This window comes from Citrus sinensis, chromosome 8 (assembly GCF_022201045.2).
Source record: "Citrus sinensis cultivar Valencia sweet orange chromosome 8, DVS_A1.0, whole genome shotgun sequence".
Classification (NCBI taxonomy): Eukaryota; Viridiplantae; Streptophyta; class Magnoliopsida; order Sapindales; family Rutaceae; genus Citrus; species Citrus sinensis.
This window is the reverse complement of record NC_068563.1, coordinates 3,375,816-3,391,850: the sequence shown is the minus strand read 5'-3', so window position 1 is coordinate 3,391,850 and position 16,035 is coordinate 3,375,816. Positions and strand designations below refer to the sequence as shown.

At 38.2% G+C, this 16,035-nt stretch overlaps 1 protein-coding gene and 1 non-coding gene across 2 annotated transcripts in view; one reads left to right on the top strand and one right to left on the bottom strand.

Moving 5' to 3' along the window:
- LOC127898589 (probable carboxylesterase 12) overlaps positions 1–16,035 on the bottom strand; it is a 117,081-nt gene that overhangs the window by 42,275 nt on the left and 58,771 nt on the right. The window lies entirely within an intron of this gene.
- On the top strand, positions 14,674–14,777 carry LOC127899508 (small nucleolar RNA R71). The gene has a single exon (XR_008051385.1). It is a non-coding gene; the product is annotated as a small nucleolar RNA R71 (small nucleolar RNA).

Genomic DNA, 16,035 nt, shown 5'->3' with positions numbered 1-16,035 from the left:
AAAATTTCTTTGAACATGCCATGATAATGCTTCTGTGTGTCAGAAAATTGTCCACTAGCGTAAGCGATAAAGTGTTCTTTTCCATGAATGTCTTCGAGGAGAATGGCACCCCATGATTCATCACTTGCATCTGTCTGCAATATGCGCTTTCCATCAGTAATCAGCTTTAATGGAGGCGGATTTTGCGCAATTTGCTTGAGAGTAGTGACAGCAGTTGTGTGGTCAGCATTCCACTCTGGGGGCTTTTTTTTCAATAAAGCTGAGAGGTGATGAGTGTAGTGATCCACATGTAGGATAAAGTCTCTGATGTAATTGATGATGCCGAGAAACTGTTAGACTTGCTTTTTGGAAAGTTGCTGATTTGGAAAGTGGAGCAACTCTTGGGCAATATGTTTTCCTGGCTAATAATGACCATCTTTTATGACCATACCAAGAAATTCAATATTGTCTGTAGCAATGGTGCTTTTTTTTGCCGATAACATGATTCCATGACTTTGGACAATATCATAGAACTGAGTTAACAACTGGCGATGTTCATCATGTGATCCTGAAAAAAGTAAGATATCATCAATGTAAATCAATGCATGATGCAGAATTGGCTGAAAGATTTTGACCATGGATTTTTGAAAAATGGATGGGGCTGTTTTGAGGCCGAAAGGAAGGACTGTCCACTGAAAATGGGCATTTGGGATACAAAAAGCAGTTTTAAATCAAATTTTGAAAAGATCAGGGCATTTTTTAGAAAAGTAAACATGCTTTGTCGACGGGGTAAAGGAAACTTGTCATCTTGCAAAAACATGTTTAATGGCTGGTAGTCAATGACGAGACGTTTCTTTCCTCGAACAATCTCAGAATGTTTATCAACATAAAAGGCTTGGCAAGCCCATTGAGAATTTGTGGGTTCGATAAGGCCTTGGGCTAACAATTGGGAACATTCCTGTTGGGCTAGGAGTAAGTCAGAATGACTCATTCCTGGATAAGTAGCTTTGGTTGGGTTAATATCTTCATTTAGTTTGAATGGTAACTTAATGAAGAAAGACTCGTTTTTCCACAATGGAGTTGGATGGGTGAACTCAATATGGGACTCTGGACAGAAACTCAAAAGTTTGGTAGAAATATCCTGATATGACGGAGGAGTTTCAGACAGATTGTAGAGTTTCAGAATGTTTGTAAATGGTTTGAACATGGACTTGACTCGGATTCCAGTGGGAATGATCTGGAGGTGTTTGAGCTGGTGAAGGATATCAAAACCTAACAAGATATCCTTATTAGGAAGGGTTGAACCGATAACTTTGGTCCAAATGACACAATTGGGGAAAATTTGAATACCAATGAGCTTTTTGGTAATCAAAAAAGTGGTGAAGAGTTTGCCATTAACAGCTTTGAAATGTTCTTCAGATTCTATCCAGTGGTCTGGTGGGAGAATATGGAGGTTTAACATACTGCGCTGGGCACTAGTGTCGATAAGACCAATTACTGGAATGGGCCTTTGAAATTTTGAGGGTAAAATTTAAAGTTTGATGGAAGGTATAGGGACAGTAGTGTCAAGGGACAATAACTGTTGATGGAAAATGACTTGGGACTGATCACTGTCTGAGTCATCAGAGGAATTTTGTAAGGCGAACACAGTTTCATCATTGGGTTCATCTTGCTCAGAGAAATAGAATTCCAGTTCATCATTTTCTGGAGAATAATCTGTAGTGGCTTGGAGATGCTCAACTAACTGAATAGATTTTTCTCGCTTGTTGGGACAATCTTTGGCATAATGACCTTTTCTTTTGCAGATAAAACATCTGCTTGATTTTTGTCTTTTGAAATCTCTGGAAGAGGATGACTTCTTTCTGAAGAATCTGTAAGGCTTTCTAGATCGACGAGGTCTAGATGAAAATTCTGGATTTCTGAATTTCTTAAAATGCCGTTTCTTTTTAGGACTGCAATCACAATCCTTTTTCTTTTTGCATTTGATCTGCAAATAAGGCTTTTTGCAAGCACTCCGAAATGGCTCTTTGTCTTTCAACAGTTCTTTGAAAGCTGGAAGATTTTGCCAAAAGAGATGTTGTCAAGGGAAAGATTGGATGCTGTGAGTTGTCGTTGTATATCTGGTTGGAGTTCATCTGGAAGGGAAGCCAGAAATACATGCTTTAATGTCGGCTCATTGAATCCATTAAGCTTATAGAACAGCAGGGACATGCGTTTGTAATGGAAATCAATATCCTTAGCATTAAGGGAACAGCATTTCATGTTGAGATAGTCTCGTCGTGCAGCTTCAAAGACTGCAGAGGGGTCTCCAAGGAATTGATCATGGAGAACCACAAGGGCACTTGAGACTTCTGGTAGATCAACAAACTGTAATTGGCGATATCGGCCTAAAGAATCAAACCAATCTCTTAGAGCACCCGTAAAACGAGTAGCAAATTCTCGAAGGACTAATTGGGTTGTGGCTCCTGGACGTAACATTTGGAGGTCAATCCAGGTAGACATTTCATTAAGGCAATCACGCCATTTATGAGATGGAAGATCATCAAATGTGAACCAGAGACCATTCGATGATTTTTGACTGGTGGAACCGGTCTGGGTTTGAGCTGGAGGAGGTTGATGTGTGGCTGAAGATTCAGGCATTTCTTCCTCAACCTCGGAGGGAATGTCAACATATGGTTCTGTATGAGAGGTTTGGCCTTGAGGAGGTGGATCAGGTTGGGCCATCAAGATTCTGGTGATATCAGCATAGGACTTTTCAGAATCACTAGTGGATACTGAAGATTCTGTGTCAGTCTCAGTATGGCTATCAGAAACAGCTAGATTGGAATCAGAAGTTTGGTCATCTGTGGTAGAAAAGTGGGCGACTGTATGGGCACTAAACTGGTGCATGGGTTGTTTATCCTTGGATTGAGAAGGTGGTTGGGATTCAGTTGGTGGTGGAGGTACTGGTGACGATGCTGGAGTAGGACCAGGAGAATGTTGGCCAGGGATGGTAATGGATGAGGGATGGAATGTGACGGGTCGCGGTTGAGATTTAGGCTTTGGTTTAGGTTTAGGTGGTGGTGGTAAGGGATTATCCCGAAAAAGAGTATGAGTCATGCCAAATAACTTAGAAGGATCATATTGTCTGATGGGGGAAAGCATAGAGGCAAAAGAGTGGTAAGTTGGGCCAATGGAAGGAATATAAGGTGATGTGGTGAAAATGGTAGGTCGCTATTTTGCAGATTCAATCTGGTCAAGCTCAGCTTTTAAACGTCTGATCTCCTTATCTTTTTTATCAAATTCTGGGCCATAATAGCGCTGGGCAAGCATAGCTCGTAACTCATAATCGAGTTGAGCAATTCTGGACTGGAGATTTTAGTGGATCTGCTGCATCTGTGCAGAGATGGAGTCAACTTTTGTCTCAAGTTGTTCAGTTTGTAAACTGATTTTCTTAACTTTGGAATTGATATTCACCAAAGTATCATTCTGTACTCTGGCATTTTGGGTTTGCCAGTTGAGGACTGATTCAAAAGGTTTGGGAGGTTCTAGGTGACCGGATGAGGTAATTGGTGAAGAAATAAAGGGTTTGGACACAACATTGCGTTGGGAATCTGTATGAGTATCTAAAGGGGGAAAAGAGGAAGAATAGTCTGAAGAAGTAGATGAAAACATCATACAAGCCAGTGGGGGTGTTGAAAGTAAAAGTGGTGATGGAGTATCAGATTTGCAATGCTTTGTAATCCATTTGAGTTCTTTTTGGTAAAAGGGTAATGGAGCTGATGGAGGTGGAGGATCTTGTGGTGGTTTGGGATCATAGTGGTGGCAGGAAACTGGAGGTTTTTTCTTTTTGGGTTTCTTTTTCCTTGTGGTGGCATAATCGTTATCTTTTTCCCAATCATCCCAGCAGAGACAATTTGGGTCACACATGCCTGAGCCAGGGGCATCCCATAGGAAATGGCCATTGTGCTTGGCTGGATAAACAGGGTAACCTTCATAATTGAACCCTGTAATGGGCAGATCTTCATGGGCTGTCTGAACCGCTGTGATCATTGAAGAATAGGTAAATGAGAGCTGAGGAGGCTCTTGTGGAGCACTTGGAGGTGGTTTAAAAGTCATTCGGACTGTTCCATCTTGGCGTCTTTCAAACATGCTTTCAGAGGTCTGAATTGGAGCTGTATTGTTATGGAACTGTTCATAGTTAGAGATCCATTCAAGCGGCATAAGCTTGATGAGCTCATGACGGGGAATTTGTTTGGGGATCTGGATTATGGTTGGGATCTGGTCAGATTCGGCTAAGACCATGAGGATATCAGAATGATGTTCAGGAGTGGGTAGATCTAAGGCATGATTTTGAAGCCTATAGACCAATTGATGGTGTAAGGTGGCAATTTTGGCAGAAGAAATTTGTTCAACACCTTGGATCTGAACTTGGGCTTTCAAGGTTGTAGGCAAATTGGGGTCTTGAAGGGAAAGATTAAAGTTGGGATAAAAGGTGAGTAAAACACTGCCGGCATGGAGAGTTGTGAGGACAGTGCCAATAACAGCATCTTGGTACTGTTTAAACCGGGTATTAAGTGTTGTGCAAATTTTAATGTACTCGCAAGCGCACGAATCTATTGTAGTATAGACTAATGGTGACGAGTGTCGATCCCACGAGGAGGTGGATTTTAATTATATATAGAATTAATTTTGTAAATGGGTAGTTGGATTTATGGTGGAAATGATTTGGAATATGCTAATACTTAAATTAAAATGGCGAGAATAAATTCTAAAATTGGAATTGCAATGGAGAGAATAAATTGAAGAGAAAATCTATTAAATTGACGTACTTGGGTATCTGGATCCGTATCAACATGCATCATGGGCTAAATATTCCTTATTAATGCCAATTAAATCATGAGGGGGGAATCCACACCTCATGAACCACGCTCTAATCAATATGGTGCTAAGGGCTTATCGTGCCAAATAATAATAACCTTGTACCAGAGGGCCGGTGAAACCAAGGCGGTACTAGACAAGATTAGTATTATTTGTCGACGAAAAGTCAAAACATCCACAAAAACTAGAGGGGAAGAGAAAATAAATTTACCAAATAAAGCCCATGACACATGTTGAGACTTCACCTTCAACCCAAGCTTGAAAGAAAATTAGCCACTCATAATTGAACTAGGGGCAAAATCGAAATTTATTAAAATACGAAGAAAATACAAGATGGAGAGGGAATTACAGAAAATGGATCCCAAAAATGGATTCAGAGATATCAAATTAGGGGGGGGGAGGCCCCCTTTTTATAGATACATGGAGTAAATCATAGCCATCGGATTAAAAACAGTTTGGACGCTCAGGATTGCGCCACGTCATCAGTCAACAGTCCACGGTTTGACCACGCGGATGAACAGTAACACGGTTTGACCCGGATGAACAGTAACGCGGTTTGGTTGAAAATAATCCTGTGTGATGCATGCACCGTACGCGAGATTTTTCGTCCACTGATATGCTGCCACGTCACCATCAACAGTACATAAGAATTTTAGTCCAACAGGATCGTGACACCTCATCAGTCAATGCCACATCATCGGTCAATGCCACGTCATCATCCGTTTATGTGAACAGTGTCGTGAACAGTAACGTATACAGTACCATACACGTGAATAGTACCGTACAAGTGAACAGTGCCATTTTTCCTTTTATGCTCATCCTAAGGTTTTCGACCGTCCTGAGTTCAAAAGTGATGTCCGTTTTGCCATCTGATTTCTCGTTTATTGTGAAATGACTATGATGCCCCTAAAATACATAAAATACTTAATTAAAATAAAACACATGTAATTAAATCACAAGAAGGTTAAATACATAAAAGTAAGGGTTGTTAGTAAGACTTGAAATGTAAAATGATGGTTTTCTCCTTTATAAATATGCATTTTCTAACACTCCACACACCCCCCAACCAGCTTATTGCTAGTCCCTAGCAAATGAAGCGAAAATAAAATTCAAATTCAAAATGATTTTTTTTTTTAAATTTAGAAACACTCGTGTTTATTCAATCAGATTAATGATAGCAATCAAATAAAAGTATAAGCATTATCTCCAGTCTAAAGTAACATCACAGCCACATCAACCATCCACATGAATCAGCCCAGTAGACTTTGTTATAGCTACTTTCAAGAATGACATGTCAAACCCCAAAATCTCACTGGAAGTAGTGACACTCTCACAAAGAAATTAAACCCAATAAAAATAGTCACTCCAATGAATGATAATTGAGAGAAAATAATGAAGAAGTGATATCACATGCTCTCGCCAAGATGAAATAAATATGCCCTCAGCTTAAAAATAATACGATCTCAAGTCAAATAAAAACTGTTAGTCAACCCAATTTATTTATTTATTTTTTTTTTATATGCACCACTACATCTTTTTAGCCCATATAACTAGCTTCTACTTCAGATTATAGTTCCCTAAAATCAAGAAGGACTTTTATTAGGATGTAACGTAGGCTAGGGACATGGTTAACAAAGAAAGGAAATAGAGAAAACAAAGTGTATGTTTGAGAAAAATGCAGAGAATTTTTTTTTTTTTTTTTTTTTTGGAAGTTGCAAGGTGGATTTCACCTATTATTGTTATTTTTATTCTTTTGAAACAACAACTTTTGTTTTTGTTTTTTTTTTTTTGGCATAACTTCACTGAACAACATAATTATTTACATTTTCTCAAACATAAATAGGTGATGGAACTTATAAGACATCGGGTAATACTCCAAATCGGAGTGGATCAAGATGATAAGTTGACAAAGAAAATGTTTTTTTTTTTTTTTAAAGGCTCAAAAGGGTTAACTATGGATATTTAATAAAAGGGATGGCTAGAAAGGCTCAAACGGATCAAAGATGGCCTTTCCATCGTCTTTTAGGGCTCTAAATAACCTTCCATATCTACTAGTTAGATGGGCCTCCAAATGTAGCAACACACTTTTTTTTTTCTCTTTTTTTTTCTTTTTATTAAGGGTTAACTCAAAAGAAATCTAGAGATCGTGTATAAAATAATAAACTGCTAAGCTGTATAAAGAGTGGGCAAAAGGGTTATTCTCCAAGAAAAATAATAGGCTCAAAAACTCACTTGGTACTTATTATGACATGTTCATTCCTTCAAGCAACTCATATTTGTCTCCGACATCAACATGTAGAGTAGCAAACATAATGTAACATCACTTAAGACCAAAGATAATACAAATACTAAAATTTGAAATTAATCATGTCATCCAATGTTAAAACAAATCACACAAAATTTTTTTTTTTTTTTTAAACAACATTCTACCCCCCATCCTATTCTAAACATGAAAGGAAAATATGCATGCAGAAATGTGAAAATGATGCATAAAAACTAATTAGAAAAGTTACATGTAAAATGATAGAAAACGAAAATATTTTTTTTTTTTATTTTTTAAAGAAGATGCGTTTCTAGAGGAACTACACTCCATATTCAGCCATCTTCGACTCAAAAGTTGGAAAATGTATATTGATAGAGGAGAAATTAAAAAGAAGAAAAATAAACATAAACATATAATAAAGAAAAAGAAAATGTCTGAAATTTTTTTTAGTTTTTTAATTAATTTTTTTTTTTTACGATGAAGATGCGTTTCTAGAGTCACTACACTCCATATTCAGCCATCTTCGACACAAAAAGTTAGCAACAGTTAGTTTCTACAACAAAAATTAGTAAAAACTTAACCAAAATTCCACAATTGTCGACTATTCCCTCCCCCCAACCAGAACGAAACATTGTCCTCAATATTTGAAATGAAAGAAGTAGAGTTTAGAAGACATCACCTGGGTGGTGCAACACAGAAAACAATATTTACAAGCGGAGAGTTAAATCTAATTTGTACTTCTTACTGCGGCTACTGTTACCATCATTATTTGGGCGCTCCAACACAAAGGTCCAGGGGTCTAGCTCCGGTTTATAAGCTTGTAACAGATCAAGTAGCTCATTAGCAGTGTGAGCACAAATAAAAAGTTTTTTCACATTAGAAGGAATGAAATAGTTTTTTATTGCATGGTTAAGAAATGCGATAAAGCCATCATAAAAGTTATTGACATTTAACAAACCGATGGGTTTTTGGTGGATGTGCAGATGGGCCCAAGATGCTAGCGTGATAAGTGCCTCTAGTGTTGCAAGATCTCCTGGAAGGAAAATAAAAGCATCAGCATGATTAAGCATTTCAGTTATTCTTTCTTGCATACCTGAGACGACTAACTCTTCTCCAGTTGATGAATCAGACGAACTGCCCAATGGTTTTAGGACTCTTGGGATGATGCCTAACACTTGACTTCCTCTGATAAAAGCTGCTTCTGAGACCATTTTTGATAACCCTCGGTTACCTCCTCCATACACCAAGTGTAATTTTCTCTTTGCTATACGTCGACCAAGATCTATGGCTGCCTCAACGAACTCTTTATGTTTGCCATATGTAAATCCAGAAAGCACACAAATGTTCTTGAATTGTCTATTGGGAGTAGCTGACATTGTGATACTTCTCAAAAACAATTTGTGAGTGCTTGACAAAAAAGAAATCACATTTAAGAGTCTTGGTGATAGTGGGTCATGGTTGTGTATGAGGTAATATGTCAGTGTCAGATAACGCGTAAAGCACGTGGCTCGCAAGTCAAAAAGAAAACAGTAAAAAGGAAAAAGCAAACAGTAATAAAATTATTAAAGACAATAATGCAAACAATAAGACAATAGTGAAATAAAATAACAATAAAGTAAAAGGATATTTACAGGTAGTTGCGACTGTGGCTCACATCTTCCTCTGGTTTTACGTCCAGAAACGGCTTGAACGCCCTCTATGGGTCGAGGATAGGCTTCATATCCAGTTTTCTTATAAACTGGCAAACAGGGTCGTTTATAGTCAGATTCCCGAGACTATATCGTGCATGCTCTTTCTGGAATAATGGCCATAACTGGAGAATCGCTCCTTGCACATATCCACTGGGATGCGTTTCAAGAGACAAAAGGATATCATCCAATGACTCCTTATTCAAGCCATCCCTAATGAATTGAATCTTATCTTCCCTGTTATCAGACACCATTCCTAAAGAACATGGGTTTTTATTGCAACTCATTCTGGCACACTTATGACAAGCAACAGAAATTCTTCGAGCTCGTCGTTTTCTTGCATAATTTCCTTTACCACAACCAGGCATGTATGCAATAAATTTTGGAGGTAACTCACCTGCCGATCGTACTTTAGCCTCGATTAACCAACGGATGTCAGCAGGTATGTTATTCCTCATGAGTAATCGCATGCGTTCGGACCGAGCTTTATAGATCGTAAGGAGGGCATTCTGAGGAAGTGAAGGGAATCGCTTGTGAAGCTTCGCTAGAATCTCGTTTCTGTCCATACTTTCGCCTCAGAATATCAGTTATTATGGGAAACTGAAGTAACCGACTTGATTGTCACGGAGTACCGTTATCCGCCACTTCACCGGGGTAACAAACTAAAGCACACAAACAGAAAAACAAATTAAAACACACAAAGAAAATTAAAATCGTCCTCTTATTGAATTTACCTCAAGCTCCAACTGGATGTCGTAAACACTTCTCTCAATGTCTCTGAGTTGGCTTTCTAAACCCTCAACATAGGCTACTAACTCTGGTGGTTGTAGAGCCCAAATGCGTTGTGTTTTACAAAATTGAATCTGCCTTTTGAGATGAGTTTTGACACGTTGAAGTGGTTTAAGAATGTTCAGGAGGAACGGTCTAAGTATGAGACTCATGATTAACAATGATAAGAGAAAACTTAATTGTAAAATAAACACACTTATGCAAAAACAATTTCAATTAGCAAAAGAATAATATAAAGAAAGAAAACAAAATCAAATCAACGAAAAGAAAGAAAGAAAAAAAAATCAATTCAAATCTGGTGGGTCACTCAAATTTATTTCGGTGTCTTCTCCACGTGGTTGGTATTCTAGATATGGCTTTAATCTTTGACCATTAACTTTAAACGTGACACCGTTCTTTGGGTCCTTAATTTCAATTGCCCCATGTGGAAAAACAGTATGAACAATAAAGGGACCAGACCAACGAGAGCGTAACTTACCTGGGAATAGGTGCAAGCGAGAATTGAACAAAAGCACTTTCTGACCTGGAGTGAACGATTTTCTCATAATTTGCTTATCATGGAAGACTTTCATTCGTTGCTTGTAAATCTTGGCATTTTCGTATGCATCATTGCGAATTTCTTCAAGTTCTGCCAGCTGTAATCTTCTTTCTGAGCTGGCTTGCTGCATGTCAAAATTGAATTTCTTGATGGCCCAATACGCACGATGCTCGAGTTCCACAGGTAGGTGGCAAGCTTTTCCATACACTAGCCTGTAGGGTGACATCCCAATCGGGGTCTTGAAAGCCGTTCTATATGCCCATAATGCATCATCAAGTCTTAATGACCAATCTTTTCTGTCTGGCCTCACCGTTTTTTCTAATATGTGCTTTATTTCTCGATTGGAGATCTCAACTTGGCCACTGGTTTGCGGATGATACGGGGTCGCCATTTTGTGTGTGATTGAATACTTTGTCAAAAGAGCTTTGAATGCTTTGTTACAAAAGTGGGCACCACCATCACTGATTATTGCTCGAGGGAATCCAAAGCGTGAAACAATGTTGCTTTTCAAAAATGCTATCACCACCTTGTGATCATTGGTCCTACATGGAATTGCTTCTACCCATTTTGATACGTAGTCAACAGCAACCAATATGTATTGATGGCCAAAAGAAGGGGGAAAGGGTCCCATGAAGTCGATACCCCATACGTCAAAAATCTCAACCACTAAAATTGGATTTAGTGGCATCATGTTCATTCGTGTAATGCTTCCCATTCGTTGACACCTATCACATGAAGAACAGAAAGTGTAAGCGTCTCGAAATATAGATGGCCAATAGAAACCACATTGTAAAACTTTAGTCGCTGTCTTCTTAGCACTGAAATGGCCTCCACAAGCTTGTTCATGGCAGAATGAAAGGATATTCTGAATTTCACTTTCTGGGACACATCGTCTAACAATTTGATCCGCACAATACTTGAACAAATACGGGTCATCCCAAAAGAAATTCTTTATCTCTGCAAAGAATTTAGCCTTGTCTTGCTTGGTCCAATGCTCTGGAAGTTTACCTGTAACAAGATAATTAACTATATCAGCATACCAAGGTAATACTTCCACATTCATTAATTGTTCATCTGGAAATGACTCATTTAATGGTAATTGTTCTATAATTGTGTCAAAATGGAGACGAGAGAGGTGGTCCGCCACAACATTTTCTATCCCTTTTTTATCTTTGAATTCCAAGTCAAATTCCTGCAAAAGTAACACCCAACGAATTAGTCTGGCTTTTGCATCTTTCTTTGTGAGAAGATATTTAAGAGCAGCATGATCTGTGAACACGATTATTTTACAACCAATGAGATAAGATCGAAATTTTTCTAATGCAAACACTACTGCTAGCATTTCTTTTTCAGTAGTTGAATAGTTCAACTGTGCATCATTCAATGTCATACTAGCATAGTAAATAACATAGGGAATTCGATCAACTCTTTGTCCTAATACTGCTCCTACTGCATAATCAGATGCATCACACATGAGTTCAAATGGTAAGCTCCAGTTCGGGGCCTGAATGATGGGTGATGATGTCAACAACTGTTTTAATTTTTCAAACGCCATGAGACATGAATCATTAAAGATAAAAGGTACATCCTTAGCAAGTAAATTGCATAAGGGTCTAGAAACTTTGCTAAAATCTTTAATGAAACGTCTATAGAAACCAGCATGCCCAAGGAAAGATCTTACTTCTCTGACTGTTTTGGGTGAAGGAAGATTAGAAATGAGATCCACCTTGACTTTGTCAACCTCAATACCTTTGCTCGAAATGATGTGACCGAGAACAATACCTTGTTTTACCATAAAATGACATTTCTCCCAATTTAAGATCAAGTTCTTCTCGATACATCTCTGCAGAACTAGTGTTAGATGATGTAAACATTGATCAAACGAGTTGCCAAAGATAGAAAAGTCATCCATAAAGACTTCAAGGAATCGTTCAACCATATCAGAAAAAATGCTCAACATGCATCGTTGAAATGTAGCAGGTGCATTACATAATCCAAATGACATTCTCCTATATGCAAATGTGCCAAAAGGGCAAGTGAAAGTAGTTTTCTCTTGATCTTTTGGTGCTATGGGAATCTGATTATATCCTGAGTAACCATCTAGAAAGCAATAAAATTCGTGGCCTGCTAATCTATCAAGCATTTGATCGATAAATGGTAAAGGAAAATGATCTTTACGTGTGACAGAATTCAATTTTCTATAATCAATGCATACACGCCATCCTGTAGTTACTCTAGTTGGTATCAATTCATTATCGGCATTCGTAACTACTGTGACTCCTGACTTTTTGGGGACAACTTGTACAGGACTGACCCATGAACTATCAGAAATGGGGTAAATGATACCTGCATCTAATAGCTTAAGGACTTCAGTTCTAACCACTTCTTTCATATTAGGATTTAACCGACGTTGCATTTCCCTAGTAGATTTAGCATTTTCATCAAGGTGAATGTAATGCATGCAGTCTACTGGATTTATACCTTTTATGTCCGCTATGGTCCATCCTAATGCCCCTCTGTGCTCTTTCAAAACATCTAACGACTTACCTTTTTGTTCGTCATTGAGGGATGATGAGATGATTACCGGGAGAGTGCTTTCTTCTCCCAAAAATGCATATTCCAAAGTGTTGGGCAATGGTTTGAGCTCGAGTTTCGGTGGTGATTCTGATGATGGAATGAGTTGCTTCTCTGATGGTGCTAGTTGCTCAACTCTTGACTTCCATTTATTAGTGTCCATAGATGGTGCTGAGTCAAGCAGGGCGTTGACCTCATCAACCGATCTGTCAATATCAAAATCAAAACCAAAGTGAGTTAAACATGTTTGTAAAGGATCATCACTAAGGTTTGAAAGAAAAGTGTCATCAACTAATGCTTCGATTAAATCCACATCAACAATTCCATCATCTACACTGTGAGGTTGTTTGGCAATGTTGAAGATGTTCAGCTCCATAGTCATGTTGCCGAAGGACAACTGCATATTTCCAGTTCTACATTGAATGTGAGCATCCGCAGTTGCCAAGAAAGGTCGGCCTAGAATAATGGGGATGTGCTTCCTTGAATCCTGTATTGGTTGAGTGTCAATTACAATGAAGTCAACAGGAAAATAAAATTTGTCTACCTGGATAAGCACGTCCTCCACAATACCACGAGGTATTTTTGTGGACCGATCTGCAAGTTGTAACACCACTGGAGTTGGGTGTAATTCTCCCAGTCCAAGTTTCACGAATACAGAGTAAGGCAAAAGATTTACACTAGCTCCTAAATCCAACAAAGCATTCTCAATTGTGTGGTTCCCTATACTACATGAGATAGTGGGGGAGCCTGGGTCTTTGCATTTTAAAGGAATTTTATGTTGGAGTATAGAACTAACGTTTTCTGTTAAAAATGCCTTCTTTTGAACATGCATGTTTCTCTTTTTAGTACACAAATCTTTAAGAAACTTGGCATAAGATGGAACTTGCTTTATAGCATCAAGTAAAGGGATGTTAACACTTACCTGTTTGAAGATTTCGAGAATCTCACCTGTAGATTTTCCCTTTTTTCCTTTCGCTAACCTCTGAGGAAATGGAGCTTTGGGAACGTATTCTCGTGGGTTGGCTTCTTCTCTCTCCTCCGGTGGTGAGTCCTCAACATTCACAGGTACAATTTGATTTTCTTTTGTCACCGGCATCTCCACTTTGTTGTCGACTTCTTTTCCTTTTCGCAAGGTCATTACTGCTTTGACTTCTCCATGCTGCTGTGGTGAACTGGTACTTGCTTCATGCACTCCTTTAGGGTTAGGCACTGGTTGACTTGGAAACTTACCTTTCTCAACGGTCATTGCCAAGGTCTGAACTGAAGAAGCAAGTTGTCCCACCATCTTCTCGAGGCTTGAAACTGATTGAGCTTGTGAGTTGAAGCCTGCTCTCAACTCATTTCGTAGTTCATCAATGGTGCGGTTCTGTTGCTCAATCGTGGAGTGAGTAAGATTCTTAAGATTCTGGAATGAATCCTCCCATGGTCTGGGCTGAGAGTAATTCTGGTTCTGATTGTATGGTCTAAATGGTGGCTGAGAGGCTTGAGAAGTTTGAGAAATTTGTTGCATTGGTGGAGCTGGAGCTGCTGGTCCATTCTGTTGGAATCCTTGAGACCATGAAAAATTGGGGTGATCTCTCCATCCAGGGTTATATGTGTTCGAGTATGGGTTGTAATTTGATGGCTTTCTCATTACACCTATGGCATTGGCTTGATCTGAGTATGAGTCATGGTCATGTGGTTCTGTTGATTTAGCAGTCGATAATGATGCTATTTGTCGAGCAAGACCTTCAACCATCTCCTTGACTTCTTTGATTCCTGAAGTTGACTCGCCAATGTGAACCTCATTCACTCCTTTAATCCTTCTAGTATTCCTGAGTGATCGACTCCGTTGTTGGGAATTGTCCGCTTGTCGCTGGAAGAATTCCCAAATTTCTGACGCACTTTTTGACATTAGCTCTCCTCCACTTGTTGCCATTAGCCATTCTTGCACATTCGGCAATAATCCCTCCAAAAAGTATTGGCATTGGTGCCATTTCTCGTACCCATGATGTGGACACTTCAAGAGTAGCCCATTGAATCGCTCCCATGTTTCAAAAAACTGCTCGTCCTCTCTCTGGGTAAACTCCGAGATTTCCCTGCGAATAGCGTTGGTTTTATGCACTGGGAAATATTTATTTAAAAATTTTGTAACCATTTGTTCCCATGATGAAATGCTATTGGCAGGTAAATTATTTAACCATGAACGAGCTCTATCCTTTAAAGAAAATGGGAATAGTCTAAGTTTAACATCATCGTCTGAAAAATTTTCATATTTAAAAGTTTGACAAATGGCATGAAAATCGTTCAGATGATTATATGGATCCTCATTTTCTAGGCCATAAAATGTGGGGAGACAATTTAGCACACTAGGTTTTAGTTCAAAGCTCCTAGCAGCTACATTAGGGTATCTTATGCATGATGTGCTCAAATTAGCTAAAGGACTGAAGTAGTCCTTAAATGGCCTCTCTTGTGGTTGCAAATCCATTTCAAATTTATTTTTAATGTGCTTTTGTGTGCGAAGTGTTTTTTCTAATTCAAGGTCTATAGGTTCAAGATTAGGTAATAATGACCTACGACCATGCATGCAAAACAAATAAAAAGAAAATAAAGATGGGAACAAAACAAATAAAAATAAAGAAGAGGGAGAAATTACGATACTAACCTTATTGCGCTATTACAACCTTACTATAAAAATACACAAAAACAAATATGTGAAATAAATTAACTAAAAATAAATTAATAAGATAAACAAAAAAAAATTACAAAGAAAAATAAATTGAAAATTAAATTACAGAATTTTAAAGAAGAGAAAAAGGAAAGAAATACTAACCTTTAAATGTAGATTCACTTTTTTTTCTTTTTTTTTTAATAATTAAAAAAAATACAAGAAAACAAATAAAAGAAGTTATTCACAAAAATTAATTCTATGAATTAAAATTACTTACCTCCCCGGCAACGGCGCCAAAAACTTGTTGTGCAAATTTTAATGTACTCCCAAGCGCACGAATCTATTGTAGTATAGACTAATGGTGACGAGTGTCGATCCCACGAGGAGGTGGATTTTAATTATATATAGAATTAATTTTGTAAATGGGTAGTTGGATTTATGGTGGAAATGATTTGGAATATGCTAATACTTAAATTAAAATGGCGAGAATAAATTCTAAAATTGGAATTGCAATGGAGAGAATAAATTGAAGAGAAAATCTATTAAATTGACGTACTTGGGTATCTGGATCCGTATCAACATGCATCATGGGCTAAATATTCCTTATTAATGCCAATTAAATCATGAGGGGGGAATCCACACCTCATGAACCACGCTCTAATCAATATGGTGCTAAGGGCTTATCGTGCCAAAT